We start from the raw sequence: 21,712 nt of genomic DNA, 5'->3' as shown, positions 1-21,712 counted from the left end.
AATTTAATATAATTAACTTTAGTATTATTTTCAAAATTTAAAGAGTGTACATTTATATAAGTATATAACTATAATAATTTGATAGTAAGAAAAGTACGAGGAATACAAAATATTAATATATATGGACTATAAAATTATGACCTGAATTTATTAGTGCTAACAAATTAGAGTTACGAGATCTCACGGGGAGAAACATTTTACATGAAAATGAAAATTTGTACGAGTTAAAAAAAATATAATTCATTTTCTATAACTTAAGTGTATTTTTAATAATTTAAAAAATAATTATATATTTATGTATTGTTATATATCTAAAACACAAAAACATTACCCTTTATGCAACACGAGTATAGATCTTCACAAACAAAATTCAGTTATACCTCACATGCAAAAATTAAAGCTTTTGGTCTATTAACTTCTGTGTTTTTCAAAATTTGTGCTCTTTAAATATCTACATCTTTATTATGATTATTCTTATATTCTTAGCATCTTAAATATTTATAATTTAAAATATTAATCGATATATCAAATACAATAGACATATTCCCCGTGCAACGCGCGGGTAAAAAAGCACTAGTTATTGATAATTTTCCTTGTAACAAAAAAAAATACTCAAAATTGATTTGCTTATTTCTCAAAAAAGAAACGTATTAACTGTTTAAGAAAAAAAAATTATGCAAAATTGAATATCTACTCATTATAGTCCATAATTTAGGGGATCATGACTTTTTTTAATTTATTATTTTCCTCCAGAGGTTGTCTAAATGACCCATAAGAAAGTTTGGGTTAAATAACTCATCATCCAATCACATTGAAGATAAGTGAGTTGGAAATAAATTAATATAAAAATTTCAATTCACTTATCTTCAATGTGATTGGATGATGAGTTATTTAACTCAAACTTTCTCCTGGGTCATTTAGACAACCCCTTTCTGCCAAAATTAAATGTATCTCCATTAAATGTTGGAGGGTTAGCTCAAGTTGTAAAAGCTAAAGACATAAGGGTTGGGGAGGGGAAGGTCCAGGGTTCGAATTCTGGAAGGAAAATTTGAAGGGATTTTCTAACTTACTAATAACTAACCACTAACATTTGCCTATATAAAAAAAATGTTAGCAAACAGATGATGGAAGCTTAGAAGAAGTTTCATGCGGATTAGGATCCTCTCATGCAAAAATGTACTCATCTTTTTTCATGTTGAAATTTTTGTATCTATCTCTATCATCATAAATAATCACATGGTCCAATATATTAACATATATATCTATCTATCTATCTATATCTATCTATCTATCTATCTATCTATCTAATCTATCTATCTATCTATCTATCTATACTATATATAAAGGGAAAGTTTTGGCAACTTGGAGGGTAAAACAGGAATTCAATAAATCATTGTACATGAACTAGAGTTTACCTATGGATACTTCAGTAAATCTTGTTATAATAATCAAAGATGAAATCTTGGCCATCTATTACTTTCAATCTTGACCGTTTAATTCCTCTTCCTCTTCCACATTCAACAGTTACACATTGTCATCAACCTTTTGGGCTTCAACAATCTTTCCACCATCCAACGAATTTATTTTGTATTTAATGGGCATTCCTAAGATCAAATAGGTTGGCATTGTTTCTTCATTTTCCACCTTCTCAAGTTCCACCTGATCATTTATCACCTACCTCTTCAACTTCAACTATCACCCTATAAAATCTCTTCAACAAGCTTTCCTCACATTAAAGTGTTGGATTTATTAATCCAGCGTCACCCTTAGGATTCGATGGGCTTAACATCCCACCCCATGGCGCTTAACATCGCAGCCCCTTGAGGACTCTGTGCTATAAGGAAATAAAGTTGCGCCCTCACTAACAGCAATTGCTTTTGGCGTAGTGGTAAGCGCTTGATCCAATAAGTGGTATCAGAGCAAGGTCATGGGTTCGAATCCCCCGGCTAACACTGGGGGGAGATTGTTGGATTTATTAATCCAGCGTCACCCTTAGGATTCGATGGGCTTAACATCCCACCCCATGGCGCTTAACATCGCAGCCCCTTGAGGACTCATCCAATATAAAGCACACACGCAACAGAGAAACACGATTCTACCAGCCCTCCGCAAACCTGAGCCGATTTCGACATGAAGGTATGACTCGGTCACTTTGCTTCAGTCATTTGATTATTCAGTCATTTGGTTTCATTTTTGTTTTATTCATATTTTTAAGTGTTTATGGTTTTCTTTCATTTTTGTTTTATTCAGATTGGTTTAGTTGATTATGAGTTTTTCGTAAATTGAATGCCAGATTATGATATTGTAGGTGAAAGAAGTATTTTGCAAAGAAGGATCCATGTAATCCCAAGTGGGAGAAAAAAACTCAAATTCACAATTGTGTTTTAAGAAAAAAATTGCTTGAGGATAGTTACGGCCGTTTTTGTGCAACAATTTTCTAGGATATCTGTTGAGTCATTTTCTTTTAGTTGGTGACTTCATCAAATAATATGTGAACCCACAGCTGGATACTATGTTTAAATTTTGACTTTTTTAAAATTAAATTGCTTATGAATGGGGTTTTTCTTCATGGTTTTTTTGCTTATAAAAGATACACTGGCAATTTGAAGCGAGTGAGGAAAGTTAGAAATGTTTTATTTATATCTGTTTATTAATTCTTTTGGAAGACGGGTAATCTCCGAAATTGCTATTTATGATACTATGCAATTTGTACAGCTGGATGTACAGACAATATGCATGGGATTAACCGCTTCAATGGGATCTTTTATTTTGGCATGCGGAAAAATTACCAAACGTCTAGCATTCCCTCATGCTTGGCGCCAATGATTTTTTTTTCTCAGAAAAAATGAAAGACTATGTCTGCGCCATATGAATATTAAGTAATAATAGCATGACACGTCGAGTTCAATATGCAAAAAATGTTTTTTTTCAAAACATTCAATTATGTATTAAAAGGGTAGTATGAACAAGGAGAGATTTACGATTTTATACATATTTCATATGTGATTTTTCAGAACCGTTGGATACTCAGCAAACTTTTAATCTTAGTCGTTCAATATTCCCCTTGAACTTCTTTCATCAATGTTAGTATATAACTTTATACTATTAAGCTCAAAATTATTTTAAGTGAATTTATTATTATTTAATTTATATGAGTTATAGAATGTCATAAGTCAATATTAATATTAAATATGATATTAGTTATGAATTCCATAAGACACAAATTATTGGTTCAGATTTGTTGAAATATTAATCAACCAATAATTAATATTAATAATAAACTTTAAAAGTTAAAGGAAACTAATAAAAAAAACTCATATCCCTTCATTTTGAACTTCCTTCATCAATGTCATTCTATAGACTTCTACTATTAATTCAAAATTATTATAAATAAATTTATTAGTATTTATTTATTTATTCAAAAAGGTATGTTGAATACTAAATAAGATCTTACCAAAAGAAAAAAAAAAGATTATCACTAACATTTTTACCTACAACTATATAAATAAGTGTCAATACTCATTCAACATGTGTCACATATGCTTTGTTGATGTATTTGCTTTTATTTTCTCAAAGGCTCAAGCTTCAAGACATTTTCCCAATAACATATATCCAACGACTAACTATTGATGTACTAGACATGTGCTATAACATGCTTTTTATTTCATGATGATCTTCAACTTGATTTCATCATGTAAAATTGAAACACCTAAAAAAATATTTTCTCTTTGATTTGCTCAACTTTTTGTTATGTAGGATGACTCCAACTTCGCACAAGGTACCCAATATTTTCGCAAGAAAGATCGAATGGAAGATTAAAGTTCGTGTGCTCCATGTGTGGGAAACAAGAGATTTCAAAAAACCTTAAATTGTAAAAGTATTGAACTGCTCTTAATCGTTGAACATGTATTTTTATTTCTTTGTTTTCCCCACTTTCATGGTACCTAATTCAAACTATTTACTGTTACCATAATAAACGTGAATTTTTAAAATTGTAGTTTTTCATTTTGAAAATAAAACACAATTGAAGATCCATGCAACCATTAACCGGAGTCAAATGCCACAGTTTAGTGACACACTATGTGTAGGACAGTTTATGCAATTCAGAATTTTATCGTTCAAGCATCTGCTAGGAAATTTAGATTCACAAAGCACAAATACAAGATTACTTAAATGAGCATCTCAAAAACCAAAGAGGTTACAAGTGACACTACTCCTACAACAAAATATGATTTTGTACTATTTAATATAGTTGACATCATTTTCATGTAGTCGATCATCCCTGAAGAAATCAAGGTTTATAGTGCTAATTTATTTTTTAAAAGAAAGGATATATAATACCACAAGACAACTAATTGCATCTTCTAAACAACAATAATCCATATGACTTAACCTCTAACATTGCTTCCTTAAATGGATTACCCTAATACTATGTTGATTTTTACTATTTTTTTCCATTCTTCATTATTGTACTATGTATTGCATCGTTCTCCTCAATAGCCACAGATGCTCACAATCCCCAAAATGCATATTGCATATATGCAAGCTTTCTTCTGACCTAACTTTTAGATGTCTATTTTTACAAATAAGTATTTATAGCTTATTACTTCTCTGATTTTTTTCAAAAAAATGGGAAGGTCCAAATTTACTTAGATTGTGGAAATTTTATTTAGACGGGTTTAACTTGATTTCATCATATTTTATATTAGGTTAAATATGAACAAATTATGAATTATTTGTAACCAAATAAAAAACTATGAATTATTTATTTTTTACACATTTATTACTTTCCAATTTATATATCAATGTTAATATAATTATAATTTTTACCAATACTTAATTTCTTGATAAAGAATAGCAAAATCTAATACTAACAAAGTACAAAATTTGTATTTAGGCACATATATTATTGAATTCATATGAGTTGTGAAATTTCATAGAAAAAAATTAACATTAAAACTTAGGAAATTCCATAAGACACACTTTATTAGTTTAAATTTGTTAAATCATTAATCAAGTAATAATTAATACTAACAATAAACTTATTTTTCGAAAGCGATAATTATAATGATGAGGAAATTGACAAGATATATACACCCTCCTCCAAAGGGAGCAAAAGTCAGCAAATACAAAAAGAACCCCAACCAGCCCAAGATACCCAAAGTCTATACAAACCTATCTAAAAGCCCTCACAAATCCTCAAAAAAACCCCTAAAGATACCCAAGCTCCCACCAAAACCCAAGAAACACCCTCTGCTAAACTATGGCTAATTGCGTGCCATGATTTGAGCTGCAATAAACTTCCTACATTCAATAAAAAAAAACCTCCCCTATATATTTCTCTTTGAACTTCCTCCATTAATATTAATTAGTCTATAGTTTTCAACTATTAACCTCAAAATATTATTTTTAATAAGTATATTATTATTTATTTCATATGAGTTATGAAACTAATAAATAAGATCTTACAAATAAAAAAGATTTCTTCTATCTGTAAAGTAAAATAAAATTGTTATATCAAAAGAATAAATCTGAAGCATCAATTAAATAAACAAGGATAAACAACACAAATAAAAAAAAATCAAATACACTCATAAAAAAAACCTACGACAAAAAAAACACAATCAAAAACATAAATTAACAATTCGACAAAAAAATATAATTATCACAAAAAAAAATCAGTACAAAATAAAAAACAATACCCCGTGCAACGCACGGGTAAAAAATATTAGTTTACTATATATAAAGAGACAGACAGACACATAAGAGAATTCAAACTCTTTCGTGAGGTGGTTGAGTAACAAAGTAAAAACAAACTTAGTTTCAAAAAAAAAGTAAAAACAAACTTGCCGGTTGTGGAAGAAGATGAAATAGGAATTAGAAGTGAAACTAGGTTGGGGTCTATCAATAGTTGAAAAAAAAATATGAAAAGGAAATGTGATTTTATCCAATAAATATTGCTACAGCCTACATACATGGGAAAGAAAAACAAAATTGTGAGAATAAAAGTTAATACAATTTGAGCTTTTAGGGGCACTTAAGGTAAAAATACAGAGTTGTGGGGCAATAACCATTTTGTGGGGCAATTAATTAAACACTTGGTGTTATAATAAATTAAAAACAAGGTATACCATAATAAAAAACCAAAATAAGTGGGGGCATTTGCCCCCTCATTCTAAATGTGGATCCGTCTATGCCTCAACCATATATATGAATATAGGAAAATTCATAGAGGATGCTGTCAAAAAAAAATCATAGAGGAAGAAATTGAAGTAATGAGAAAGGTTCTATTAAGTCCCTCGCCGGAAAATTTATTGTAAATGGTCCTCGTCTTTGAAATATATTTGGGGCGGATCCTCACCGGAGGGTGGAGCTCCAGCGAGTGCTTAAATGGCTAGCTGACTGGGATAAAAATGTTGACATGGATTTTAAAAATAAAAAATAAAATACAAGTCAGAAAATTAAATTAAATTAAATTAAAAACCAAAATTACTCCAAATTAATTAATTGAAATTAATCTCATTACCCTCTTAATTAAATTAAAAACTAATTTCACTTTCCACTCTCTCTTATTCTAATAAAAATCAAGTAGGAACCTCTGTCGCACCTAGTCGTGGACACAGATCTTCTGACCAGCATCGGGGAGCTTCATCAGAGCCAGAGGGGAACCTCCGTCGCACCTAGTCGTCCATCGTATCTGGTTGGGGATCTTCGATTCTCATCACCGTTCTCTTCGATCTGGAAGCAGGGGTTGAGGTTGAGAGGCATCGAGGGGGGAGAAAGAGAGCTTTAGATGGAGACAACACTTTGAACAAAACTAAGGAAGACAGCTTCAATATGGTACTTCCATGTTTCGATCTGCACAAAACCCAGGAACGAAACCTCTTTGAACAAAGCTTTAATCTGGTACTTGCATGTTTTGATCTGGTGGCGTAGTGCGATTTTTGGTATGGAAGAAAGGTAGAAATGGAAGAGGTGGAGAACACACTGAGACTCAAGCCTTCTTCACTTACTACTAATCCCACAGATTCAATTTCAATCTCAATCTCAATTTACCCTAATTTATCATCACAAAATTTCCCCTTTCGATTCCCAATCCACCATTTGATGAATTAATTAATAAATTATCTTCAACATCACTACTACTTTTCTCCCTCCAATCCCCTTTTTCCCTTCCAAGCGTTTTGTTATTTATTTATTTATTTGAAATGAGCGTTTTGTTAATATGAATTTGGATTAGATTTGTTAATTTTTTTATTTTTTTAATTAAATATGAACTTCTGACTAGTTAATTAATTTAATTTAATTTTTTAAATCCATGTCAATATACTTAACCCAGTCAGCTTGCCATTTAAGCATTCGTCGGAGTTCCGAGCTCCGGCGAGGACCCGCTTCAAAGATTTTAAAAAAATGAGGACCTTTACCAATAAATTTTCCGGCAAAGGACCTAGATCATACGGCGACACAAAGACATGGACTAATATGATGTTTAACCCTAAAAGAAACAGATAAAAGTGAGGAAATGATGTAGAGAAAGAAACACTAATGTTGTGTTTGTTTCTAGGGAATATGGCAGGAAGGAAGTTAAAAAAGGAAGAAAGTTGGCTGGAAAACACTGTTTTCCATGTGTTTGGATGACACAGGAAAATGAGGGGAAGGGAAGAATTAGGCATGGGCCCCACGAAAAAGTTTTCTCTCCCATAATGAGAAGAAAACTGACACAACACAGTGTTTTCCTCATCTAACCTTATATTGGTACCTCCATCCATTGTTTTTTTAACACTACCCACCTTGTGATTTTTTAGATGTTTCAATGACAATATTTAGTTTGTTCTCTTTTTCTTTTTCCGATTATATTGTGAACGTAAAAGAAAAATTACGTTGTGCTTCTTCTTGAAAAAAATTCAAATTTATATATTTTATAATATTATTTTTTTTTGTACAATATAATATTTTTTATATGATTAAAGAATAATAGTTTTATAATAACTCTTTATAGATTAAAAATGGATATATATATAGGGGATGAAATGGTAATTTTATATCACACTCATTTTTCTCTTTCCTGCTTTTCCTCCTACTTTCCTTACATTTTCACTCAATCCAAACAACTTCAAAATCAATTCATTTTCTGTTTATATTCCTTCCTTTTATAATCTTTCCTCTTATATTCCTTCTTCTTATTTTCACCTCTGCATCAAAACAAAGCATAAAGTTGATAAAATTAGAAACAGAGCACCACGTACTCTGTTTCTAGTTTTGAAGAAGACAAAAAATTTCATCACACTATTCCCAAAAGACTATCAGAAGGAAATATGATAAATCAATAAATATGATAAATCAAAAGAGAGGTGTGGATGAAACATTATCCCCTTCTATTTGCCCTCTAAAAATAATGTTGAAGAGGAACCAGTCCAGACGCTCAAAACCAAGAAAATGATTTCTGCGCACAGTGGAAAGAGAATGACCACCGTGAGTACTGAATGATACAAATTCAAAAATAAAAGAAATTTATCAAGCGATTGTGAGTGAACTCTTAGACTATCTACAATGATTTTTTCATTCAACACCCTACTTTTTCACTTTTTATACTCCACATCATCTTCTCTCTCTTCCACCTAATAATTCAACACTCATTCAACTTTTACTCACTACAATGGTTTTGTTTAATAAAATTCAACACCCTACCCCACCACTTTTATTTCATATTCTTTATTTTTTTATGTTTTTTTTTGTGATTATATATTAATAACAATTATCAATTTAAATTAAATTAAAATAATTTAGAGTTGATTTTTTTTCTTTCTAGTTTAGTAATTTAATATTCTTAATTAATTTTTTCTTGCAAGTAAAAAAAGACGAAAGGGAAATTGACAGAGTTTTGCGTGTCAAAAGGGTTATTGTTGGGATCCATTTCACTTAAAATATGTTTAGAGCTACAAACAAGAGTTTATGGGAGGCTAAATAGAAAAACTAGAGAGAAAAAATGTCGTTTTTTTTTTCTGTGTCCAAATCAAATGAACCAAGTCTCTATTTTTATAGACAAAAAAAAATGATGAATTTTGGTGAAAAAAATAATTTTAAAAAAATAATTTACTACGAAATAATTGACCCAAAATAATTAGGATGAGATAAGATTCTGGAAAGTACAACAACCATTAAGATTTTACCATGTGTGCTGAGTGGGACCAAGTACATGTTGAACCTTCAACACCCATTTCAACTGGTCCACTGGAGTAGTTCAACTGTTGAATTGGGTTTTCAACACCCATTCAACAGGCTCACTGCAACTAGTCTTATATTTACGGAACTTATAAAAATGGATTTATAAATAGAAGATCTTTTCTTTAAATAGAAGATCTATATTTTTATATATAGAAGATCTATATTATTTCCCATCTATAAATAGAAGAATGGGAAAACATTTATAAATAGAAGATCTATATTATTTCAAATTAGTAAATGGAAATTTCATCTTAAAAAATCCTATAATGTGATTCGTTGGATCGTTAAGTGAGAAGTCATGGCCCCTAAAACCAACGAAATATGGATCAGGAGGAAGACGAACAATGGAAGAGTTGCAGAGAAAAAACCTAACATCATGATGAACTCAGGCGAGGCGCACAACAAGCAGGCGGAGCCACAAATCCAAGGTGGAAGCAGCGTTGCGCACAACATCGGCGGCAGAGCAAGAAATTAAGGGCGGAGTGAATTAAAGAGAAGAATCAGGTCAACATATGGGAGAAAACCAAAAGAAAAGGCGAATCGAGGGCAAGAATGGAGACGTTTGCGCGGAAAAGGTTGCATACACATTCCAAATCCACTTTCACCCTAGTGAAATTATAAGAAAGGCGAGAGAAATGAGTGATATAATATGTAATGTGACAGAAAATACAGAAAGAGATAGAAAGAAAAAAGGTGAAAATGGATTATAAGAGAAAGAGGAGTGTGAATTTCATCTAATCAAGCAGTTTATATACCGCAGACGATTTGACTGATCTCGCCCCTGCCAGTCCTAGGCAAGCAGACCTAATTTTAACAACGGGCACGGTCACCATGAAAATACCACCTTCTTTAGTTCGATTATATGACAAATCCCCAAACCAAAATATGTTATTGCTACGGGCGATTAACAACAGCTCCAGGTGCATTTCCCCAAAAAAAAAAAAAAAAAAAAAAAAATATATATATATATATATATATATATATAATAGGCCGAGAAAATATTAAGCTCATATTAAACATGCCTTCAAAGTAACTAAAGTCCTATCAAAATAACGTAACAAATGAAAAAGAATAACAAAATCACAAAAAAAAATTCATTACATTAATGATTGTGTTATTTTCGAAAGTGGCCGCTTAAGATATCATTTCAGCCATGAAGAGGATGATGCACTTGTCCTGTAAAGAAGATTGTTCTAGTCAAATCTTCTCTAATTACGAAGAGAAAAGGGTGATCAGCTACAAAATCTATCACTTTTGGCTTTGAATAAGTAAGTGCACACCCAACCTTCATCATAGCAACAGATGTTGCTGCAACTTCCGTGCCTGTTTCATTCACTTCAATGAAAGACTTATGTATTATGTTGGAAATACACAGAGGCGACTCCGGAGCAGCTATTTTTGTAAAATTTGCATTATCAGAGAAAGGCAAAACCAATCTCATCTCCTTCACCACATTAGAAATGTCAAGTTGGAAAGAAATCTTAAATTTTGGAATCTTGAAGTCACCTACTTTCACTTTTTGAAGAGGAAGATGGCGTTCCACGAATTCAGATTCAGAAGCCAATTTTTCAACTAGAGTTGACAACCCATTAAAATTCGGAAGGAAAATGTACATAGAGAAGTGACGAAAATCGTTACCTTGCCTATAAGGGAGTCTAACAACTTTGAAACCCTCAAAAACACCAATAAACTGGTCTTCCTTGCTGGTCATGAAAGGTGTAAGACCTGGATTTTCAGAACAAGCTAATTTCCGACTCACGCGTAGAATCAGTGTAAGCGTGACAGGAGTTTGATATTTGAGAAAGATTAATGAAGAAGAAAGTTCAGGAATTGCTTGAGGAATGTTGCGTAGTCATTTTAGGAATTAGAGCGAGTCGTCTGCACACCCGCCTTATGGCAAGCGTGTCCAGAATAGGCTAATTTCGCTTTAGAGCAACGTTTTAAGTGAGATTTCGAATCCTTGGAAAATTTAAAGTTTTTCTTTATTTTTCCTTCGACCAGCGTTTCATTTCGGAACTCTGGACTGTACGCACGATAGTATTCACTTTTCGGAAGTCCGACGACGCTAATTTCCTTGCTTCGAAACCCTATTTTCGAGCAATGGATGAATACTTTTTCTATTCGGGACTTCTAACGAAGATTCCGTCCGCGCTGCCAGACTTGTTTCGACGTTTCCAATCTTTCTTCAGTTGGAAGTTTTGTCGTTTGAGCATCACAGCAAAAAGTAGTTTTTCGGGGCAGATTAACCGACACCGCTTTTGAGTTTTCCGATATCGTTTTTCCCAAATCCTAGATATTTGTTTTGAGTTCTGGATTTCTGACGCCAGAATCTCTCTTAGAATTCCTTGGTGATCGTGCTGCAAAAATCGGAATCGCGAAATTTTCTTTTTTCCGCGATTTCGCCCGCCTATAAATAGGCGAAAAAGCAAAATCTTGCCATTTTCTTTCCTCCAAGGCCGCGAGTTCTAGGGAGCAAGGGAGAAGAAGTATTTTCGCGAAAACTTGACCAATCTTCGTGCAGTTCGTCCCTACTTCTAGGTATTGAGGTAACTAGCATGAATCCTACCTCTGTTTACTGTTTCTGTTGCGTTTCTGAAGTCGTTTCTGTGCTCACAGTTTTGAGCTTTTTCTAAAATTGTCCGATTTCCTTGATTTCTTGGTTGGGTTATGTTCCTTATGTTCCCATGAGTCTAAAACCTCTGTCAGTAATCGCCGATTGCGATTCAGTTGTCCAAGATCTGAAAAATTGATTCAAAACCCCATTAGTCGCACATTTCGAAACTTTATTGTCGAAAAGACTTAATCTGACTTCGTGCCTTTAGGATTTGTTGTCACGGATATCATGAGGATCGTTGCTGTCAAATTTGTTTTCCGAACTGATAACTTTGAAGTTTTGAGCCTTTATTTTGGACCAAAATGCCCCTGGATAGTCGTATTTCGACCCGATTGTCCGAAAATTGTTCCGACAATTTCTTTGCCTTAGTTTTACCCTAAAACTACCTTGTGAATTGATTTAGATCGAAGAAAAAGTTCGAAAACTCTATTTTCCATAGTGGCCGAAACCTAATTGCTTGGGTACCGTGTCCAAAAATAATTTTTGGGTCTCTATGACCTGAGCCATTGCGTAGCTCTTTCAATTGTCGAAATTTTGGCGCCGGTTTCGTGTCATTCTGAGTTCTGTAGCTCGAGTTATGCTCGTTTTAGCGAACGAAGTCTCCGTTGTCAATTTGTGCCTAAATAGGAACTCTGAAGCTTTAGAGGCTTTCTTTACGATTTCGATTAGTATTAGTAGATCGTGTTGCTCCTAGTGAAGCTTGTGTTGATGATTGTGTTTTCTTTGTTCTAGGTTCGCAATTTCCATGCCCAACTTCTACTCACGAAGGTAAGGGTAACTCAGTTTTAGAGCGTCTTTGAGTCTTGCATGCTTTTATCGCACTGCCTGTGTTTGAGATGAAGATGTTTATATTGATTGGCAGATGATTATGATTATTATGCTGAATTTGGAAAATGTTTTCTGAGAGGCTTCGGCCGTTTACTGGTTTCTGTCGTTACTGCTTCCTAGTGGATGGAACATGTGGTTACTTTGGATTGGTCCTTGGGTGGGCTTTGTTATTGTCTGACTTGGCATATAGGGCTTGAGTCAAGTGGCGATGAGGAGGTGTGTCCTATCATTGTCCCATCTTGCGAGATGCTAAGTGGCGATCAGGAGGTGTGTCCTATGATTGTCCCGTCTTGTGTGACGTTAAGTGGCGATTAGGAGGTGTGTCCTATGATTGTCCCGTCATGTATGACGTTATAAGTGGCGATGAGGAGGTGTGTCCTATCATTGTCCCGTCTTGAGAGACGATATTGATCGATCCATTTTGTTAGCAGCATATAGTTGCATTATAGGGAACTAACACCTGACCCTATGTTGTTGGATTTTCGTATTGGTTTATTGATATCTGATTTGATGTTACATTGTTGAGGTTATTATTATCTGAGTCCGATTTATGTTTAAGTTGTTGATATATGAGTTGAGTTATGATGCTAGTTATTTACCATGCCAGGTAATTAAATTCGAACAGCATGATTTTTCTCTTTTATACATGGTAATTGCATGGAGTTAACCCTTTCTATTTGCTACTTGTTGTTTGGGCGCTTAACGCTATTAGGCGATGGAGATCCTTCCGCCGAGGCATAGCTACTCGAGTTGGAGATCGAGTTGTAAGCGGTGGAGTAGAGGTATGAGAAGCAGCTTTGCTTCTCTTCTTGTGGATTATGTTGGAGTCTCTTTTACTTTATGAGAACTCTGTTATTAAAGTCTTGCTTCCGCCACTGTTAAAGTGCGCATGTTTATTCTGAACCTTACTTATGGTATTGTAAACTATTATTACTGTATATCGGGAAACAAGTTATCTAAATAAAGTTATGGTATGTTTCCAACCTTTTAGCCGAAGTGTTTAGTTGTTTTACGGAAAAAAAATTCCCTTGGTTTTTAGGGATTGCAGATTGGTCCTTAGACTTTGTTAGGTTACTAATGTGACTCCTCAGTTGAGAAATTGGGGTGTTACAATTGTGGTATCAGAGCTTTGGTCTAGAAAACCAGAGCTTTTGGGTAGAGTGCCTGCTTAAGATGTTTGAACTCTGAGACCGATTGATGGGGTGTCAATCGGAGGAAGAGTGTGCTTGATTACTGTTTATATAGATTATTTTTGAAGGTTATTCGTAAGTGAATAACCTTATGCTAGTTATTGTTAATTATACATTTGATATAAGTATATACATAGTTAGTTATTATAGAACTTTGTGTTGTTCTGGCCTGAGTATCTGTTGTGGTCTTTGACTGTTCATGAAAACAGGAACAGGAGGTTTCCACAACCGATCGAGACTCAAGGTTCAGACAGCATGAATCCGATGGAGCAAGCTATTGCTAATCTGACTGCCCTTATGGCACAACAAGTTACTAACACTGCTGCAAGGGAGGAAGCTGAAGCTCAACGTGCTGCTACTGCTGCTTTGGTGGCTGCACAAAACCAAGCTGAAGAGAATGCTCGCCGTGTTCAGCGGGAGGAACGTGAATTAGCTGCTGCTCAGACCAGGGGTCTGAATGATTTCAAGCGTCAGGATCCGCCGAAGTTCTCTGGGGGCTTCGATCCGGAAGAAGCTGACTTATGGCTCCAAGAGTTGGAGAAGATCTTTACCTTCTTGCGTACAACTGCAGAGATGAAAGTTGATTATGCAACCTACCTGCTAACGGGTGAAGCTGAGTATTGGTGGCGTGGGGCTAGGGCTATGATGGAGGCTGACCATCAAGCCATCACTTGGGAGTGTTTCAGTGGAGCTTTCTTGGACAAGTACTTTCCTAGAAGTGCTAGAGCCGCTAAGGAAGCACAATTTCTGAGACTCCGTCAAGGAGGCATGACCGTTGCTGAGTATGCTGCAAAGTTGGAGTCGTTGGCTAAACACTTCCGTTACTTTAGAGGACAGATTGATGAAGGCTACATGTGTGAGCGATTCATTGAGGGGCTGTGTTATGAGCTGCAGAGGGCGGTGCAACCGCTAGGACTGAATCGCTACCAAGTGCTGGTGGAGAAGACCAAGGGGATTGAGGCCATTGATAATGCAAGGGGCAAATTCCAAGGTCTGAACAAGCCTTACCAAGGAAGTGGAGGTCCGGCTAGGACTAACCAAGGAAGAGGTGACAAGGGTAGGCATTTCCAGAAGAAGCCGTATGTTCGTCCTCAGGGTAGGGGGACAACTTCTGGGTCCTTTTATCCTACTGGTGGAAATGCAATTGCACTAAGAACCCCATCTGGGAATCGGGAGGATGTGACTTGCTTCAGGTGCAACAAAAAGGGGCACTATGCCAACCACTGTTCTGAGAGTCTTGCGGCGTGTTGGAACTGCAACAAGCCAGGCCACACTGCTGCAGAGTGCAGGATTCCTAAAGTTGAGGCTGCTGCAAATGTTGCTGGGGCTAGGAGGCCTACTGCTGGTGGAAGGGTCTACTCGATCAGTGGAAATGAAGCTGAGGAAGATGATGGTCTGATCCGCAGTACCTGCGAGATTGCGGGTAATTCCCTTATCGCGCTATTTGATTCTGGTGCTACGCATTCATTTATAGATATAGCTTGTGCGGCAAGGTTAAAGCTAGAAGTGTCAAAGCTACCGTTTGACTTGACAGTGTCTATCCCTGCATCTAAGAGTCTAGTAACTAACACTGCATGTCTGGAATGTCCTTGGATGTACCTAGATAAGAAGTTTGTAGCAAACTTAATCTGTTTACCTCTCAAGGGATTGGATGTGATCATAGGCATGGATTGGTTGTCCCACCATCATGTTCTTCTTGATTGCGCCAATAAGGTAGTTATCTTTCCCGATGCTGGACTCGCTGAGTTCCTGAACTCGTACTTTTCAAAGCTTTCTTTGAGGAAAGGAGCTTTGAGTTCTCTCATGTCTACAACCGTGGTGGAAGCTAAGGAGAATGGAGTACACGGAATTGCTGTTGTGCAAGATTTCGAGGATGTGTTCCCCGAAGACGTACCTGGAATACCTCCGGTCAGAGATATGGAGTTCACAATTGATATAGTCCCAGGCACTGGACCTATATCAATCGCACCGTATCGTATGGCACCGGCAGAACTGACTGAGCTGAAGAGTCAACTCGAAGATTTAACCAAGAAGGGGTTTATCCGACCTAGCGTTTCTCCATGGGGAGCGCCAGTGCTGCTTGTGAAGAAGAAAGACGGAAGATCGCGACTTTGTGTGGATTATCGACAGTTGAACAAAGTCACGATAAAGAACCGTTATCCGTTGCCAAGGATTGACGATTTGATGGATCAGTTGAAGGGTGCTGCTATTTTCTCGAAGATTGACCTGAGATCGGGATATCACCAGATTAGAGTCAAGGATGAGGATATTCAAAAGACGGCGTTTAGGACACGCTATGGGCACTATGAGTACTTGGTGATGCCGTTTGGAGTTACGAATGCACCAGCTGTATTCATGGACTACATGAATAGGATCTTTCATCCATTCTTGGATCGCTTTGTTGTGGTGTTCATCGACGACATCTTGATCTACTCAAGGAATCGTGAAGAACACGAGGAGCATCTGCGACAAGTTTTACAAGTTCTTCGGGAGAAGGTATTGTATGCTAACGCGACAAAGTGTGAATTTTGGCTCGAAGAAGTAAAGTTTTTAGGGCATGTCATCTCAAAGGAGGGCATTGCTGTGGATCCCAGTAAAGTGGAAGCGGTACTTGCATGGGAGCGTCCTAAGACTGTGACAGATATAAGGAGTTTCATCGGTTTAGCTGGATATTACCGACGATTCATCGAAGGTTTTGCTAAGATTGCAGGACCATTGACGAAACTCACCCGGAAGAACCAACCTTTTGCTTGGACAGAGGATTGTGAACAGAGTTTCCAAGATATGAAGAAGCGTTTGACGACCGCGCCAGTTCTGACATTACCACAAGAGAAGGAACCCTACGAGGTTTACTGCGATGCTTCGTACCAAGGTTTGGGTTGTGTGTTGATGCAACACCGAAAGGCTGTGGCTTATTCTTCAAGGCAATTGAAGATACATGAACGGAACTATCCTACGCACGATTTGGAGTTAGCGGCTGTGGTATTTGCGCTCAAGATTTGGAGGCACTATCTTTATGGGAGCACTTTCACTGTTTTTAGTGATCATAAGAGCTTGAAGTACCTGTTCGATCAGAAGGATCTGAATATGAGACAAAGGCGTTGGGTGGAATTCATCAAGGACTATGATTTCACTTTGTTGTACCACCCAGGAAAAGCAAATGTTGTAGCAGACGCACTGAGTCGCCAGACAATTCATGTTTCATCGTTGATGATTAAGGAATTGGAACTTATCGAGACTTTTCGCGACCTCAGTTTGGGTATGCAAGTGACACCTGGAAAATTGAGCTTTGGGATGGTGACGATCACTAGTGATTTTCTGAACGAGATCAAGGTGAAACAACTGTTAGATGAGGAGCTGATCGAGAAACGGAACTTGATCATTTTGGGAAAAGCGCCGGATTTTGAGGTAGGAACTGACAACATTCTGCGTTGCAAAGGACGTGTCTGCGTACCATTGGACATGGAGTTGAGAAGGATGATTCTTGACGAAGGTCACAAGAGCAGATTGAGTATTCATCCGGGATCGACAAAGATGTATCAAGATCTAAAGTTGAATTTTTGGTGGCCAGGAATGAAGAAGAATGTAGCAGAGTTTGTGGCGGCATGTCTGACATGTCAGAAGGCGAAGATAGAACATCAAAAGCCTGCGGGTATGTTACAGTCACTTGATGTGCCGGAGTGGAAGTGGGACAGTATCTCTATGGATTTCGTGGTAGCTTTGCCAGCTACGAGGAAGAGATTTGATTCCATTTGGGTCATTGTGGACCGTCTGACGAAGTCAGCACATTTCATACCGGTGAAGACCACGTTCAATGTGGAGGCACTTGCAAAAGTGTATGTCGCTGAGATTGTACGACTTCATGGAGTACCATCGAGTATTGTTTCTGACAGAGATCCGAAGTTTACTTCGCATTTCTGGAAGGCGTTGCACGAGGCGCTTGGGACGAAGTTGAGGTTGAGCTCTGCCTATCACCCTCAGACGGATGGACAGACAGAGAGGACAATACAGTCATTGGAAGACTTGCTGCGAGCCTGTGTTCTGGATAGTCAAGAAAGCTGGGATGAGCTGTTGCCGTTGATCGAGTTTACTTATAACAACAGTTTTCATGCTAGTATTGGAATGGCACCTTATGAGGCTTTGTATGGGAGGAGATGTAGAACTCCTTTATGTTGGTTTCAAGATGGCGAACATCTTCTCGTTGGACCTGAATTAGTACAACAAACTACTGAGAAAGTGAAGCAAATACAAGAGAAGATGAGGACGTCACAGAGTCGACAGAAGAGTTATGCTGACACACGACGGAGAGAGTTAGAGTTTGAGGCGGGAGACCATGTGTTTCTTCGCGTGACACCAACTACCGGAGTGGGAAGAGCGATAAAGTCGAGGAAGCTGACACCGAAGTTCATTGGACCGTATCAGATTATCGAGCGAGTAGGTAAAGTAGCTTATCGGATTGCGTTGCCACCTTTTCTTTCCAAGATTCATGATGTGCTACACGTGTCACAATTGAGGAAGTATATTCCTGATCCCTCTCACATCATCAAGGAAGATGATATTCAGCTTAGAGACAACTTGTCTTTTGAAGTGGCACCAATGAGGATTGAGGAACGTAGGATCAAGCAGTTGAGAAACAAGCAGGTTCCTCTGGTAAAAGTGATTTGGAACCAAGTCACGGGCGATGCTACTTGGGAACTAGAAGAGAGGATGAAGGAACAGTATCCGGAACTCTTCACTGAGCCTTAAGTTTCGAGGACGAAACTTTCTTTTTGGGGGGTAGTATTGTAAGACCTGGATTTTCAGAACAAGCTAATTTCCGACTCACGCGTAGAATCAGTGTAAGCGTGACAGGAGTTTGATATTTGAGAAAGATTAATGAAGAAGAAAGTTCAGGAATTGCTTGAGGAATGTTGCGTAGTCATTTTAGGAATTAGAGCGAGTCGTCTGCACACCCGCCTTATGGCAAGCGTGTCCAGAATAGGCTAATTTCGCTTTAGAGCAACGTTTTAAGTGAGATTTCGAATCCTTGGAAAATTTAAAGTTTTTCTTTATTTTTCCTTCGACCAGCGTTTCATTTCGGAACTCTGGACTGTACGCACGATAGTATTCACTTTTCGGAAGTCCGACGACGCTAATTTCCTTGCTTCGAAACCCTATTTTCGAGCAATGGATGAATACTTTTTCTATTCGGGACTTCTAACGAAGATTCCGTCCGCGCTGCCAGACTTGTTTCGACGTTTCCAATCTTTCTTCAGTTGGAAGTTTTGTCGTTTGAGCATCACAGCAAAAAGTAGTTTTTCGGGGCAGATTAACCGACACCGCTTTTGAGTTTTCCGATATCGTTTTTCCCAAATCCTAGATATTTGTTTTGAGTTCTGGATTTCTGACGCCAGAATCTCTCTTAGAATTCCTTGGTGATCGTGCTGCAAAAATCGGAATCGCGAAATTTTCTTTTTTCCGCGATTTCGCCCGCCTATAAATAGGCGAAAAAGCAAAATCTTGCCATTTTCTTTCCTCCAAGGCCGCGAGTTCTAGGGAGCAAGGGAGAAGAAGTATTTTCGCGAAAACTTGACCAATCTTCGTGCAGTTCGTCCCTACTTCTAGGTATTGAGGTAACTAGCATGAATCCTACCTCTGTTTACTGTTTCTGTTGCGTTTCTGAAGTCGTTTCTGTGCTCACAGTTTTGAGCTTTTTCTAAAATTGTCTGATTTCCTTGATTTCTTGGTTGGGTTATGTTCCTTATGTTCCCATGAGTCTAAAACCTCTGTCAGTAATCGCCGATTGCGATTCAGTTGTCCAAGATCTGAAAAATTGATTCAAAACCCCATTAGTCGCACATTTCGAAACTTTATTGTCGAAAAGACTTAATCTGACTTCGTGCCTTTAGGATTTGTTGTCACGGATATCATGAGGATCGTTGCTGTCAAATTTGTTTTCCGAACTGATAACTTTGAAGTTTTGAGCCTTTATTTTGGACCAAAATGCCCCTGGATAGTCGTATTTCGACCCGATTGTCCGAAAATTGTTCCGACAATTTCTTTGCCTTAGTTTTACCCTAAAACTACCTTGTGAATTGATTTAGATCGAAGAAAAAGTTCGAAAACTCTATTTTCCATAGTGGCCGAAACCTAATTGCTTGGGTACCGTGTCCAAAAATAATTTTTGGGTCTCTATGACCTGAGCCATTGCGTAGCTCTTTCAATTGTCGAAATTTTGGCGCCGGTTTCGTGTCATTCTGAGTTCTGTAGCTCGAGTTATGCTCGTTTTAGCGAACGAAGTCTCCGTTGTCAATTTGTGCCTAAATAGGAACTCTGAAGCTTTAGAGGCTTTCTTTACGATTTCGATTAGTATTAGTAGATCGTGTTGCTCCTAGTGAAGCTTGTGTTGATGATTGTGTTTTCTTTGTTCTAGGTTCGCAATTTCCATGCCCAACTTCTACTCACGAAGGTAAGGGTAACTCAGTTTTAGAGCGTCTTTGAGTCTTGCATGCTTTTATCGCACTGCCTGTGTTTGAGATGAAGATGTTTATATTGATTGGCAGATGATTATGATTATTATGCTGAATTTGGAAAATGTTTTCTGAGAGGCTTCGGCCGTTTACTGGTTTCTGTCGTTACTGCTTCCTAGTGGATGGAACATGTGGTTACTTTGGATTGGTCCTTGGGTGGGCTTTGTTATTGTCTGACTTGGCATATAGGGCTTGAGTCAAGTGGCGATGAGGAGGTGTGTCCTATCATTGTCCCATCTTGCGAGATGCTAAGTGGCGATCAGGAGGTGTGTCCTATGATTGTCCCGTCTTGTGTGACGTTAAGTGGCGATTAGGAGGTGTGTCCTATGATTGTCCCGTCATGTATGACGTTATAAGTGGCGATGAGGAGGTGTGTCCTATCATTGTCCCGTCTTGAGAGACGATATTGATCGATCCATTTTGTTAGCAGCATATAGTTGCATTATAGGGAACTAACACCTGACCCTATGTTGTTGGATTTTCGTATTGGTTTATTGATATCTGATTTGATGTTACATTGTTGAGGTTATTATTATCTGAGTCCGATTTATGTTTAAGTTGTTGATATATGAGTTGAGTTATGATGCTAGTTATTTACCATGCCAGGTAATTAAATTCGAACAGCATGATTTTTCTCTTTTATACATGGTAATTGCATGGAGTTAACCCTTTCTATTTGCTACTTGTTGTTTGGGCGCTTAACGCTATTAGGCGATGGAGATCCTTCCGCCGAGGCATAGCTACTCGAGTTGGAGATCGAGTTGTAAGCGGTGGAGTAGAGGTATGAGAAGCAGCTTTGCTTCTCTTCTTGTGGATTATGTTGGAGTCTCTTTTACTTTATGAGAACTCTGTTATTAAAGTCTTGCTTCCGCCACTGTTAAAGTGCGCATGTTTATTCTGAACCTTACTTATGGTATTGTAAACTATTATTACTGTATATCGGGAAACAAGTTATCTAAATAAAGTTATGGTATGTTTCCAACCTTTTAGCCGAAGTGTTTAGTTGTTTTACGGAAAAAAAATTCCCTTGGTTTTTAGGGATTGCAGATTGGTCCTTAGACTTTGTTAGGTTACTAATGTGACTCCTCAGTTGAGAAATTGGGGTGTTACAAAAGGAACATTGACTGGGGTGCCATTAAGAAGGTAAAAGTCACGGTCTCTCGTCCTAAATGGATCAAACTCCTCTTCCCATCCACCTTTGAAGTACATAGCATTTGCAAGGATGAGCCTAGTTAAGTTGTCAACTGAGCTGCGAGGAAGAAGGTCTTTGATAAGGCCATTTGTCTTTTCTTCAGCCCATAAATTAATTTCATTGACCACTTCATCCGCCTGTAAAACCATCATCA

The 21,712-nt window shown here is 37.1% G+C and overlaps 1 pseudogene; it reads right to left on the bottom strand.

The window, feature by feature from the left end:
• The window catches only part of LOC130721104 (serpin-ZX-like), a 29,278-nt pseudogene that overhangs the window by 6,791 nt on the left and 775 nt on the right, over positions 1 to 21,712 (bottom strand).

The sequence above is a fragment of the Lotus japonicus genome, chromosome 1 (assembly GCF_012489685.1).
Source record: "Lotus japonicus ecotype B-129 chromosome 1, LjGifu_v1.2".
NCBI lineage: Eukaryota > Viridiplantae > Streptophyta > Magnoliopsida > Fabales > Fabaceae > Lotus > Lotus japonicus.
Note: the sequence above shows the minus strand (reverse complement) of the source record. Positions and strands in the feature narration are given on the sequence as shown.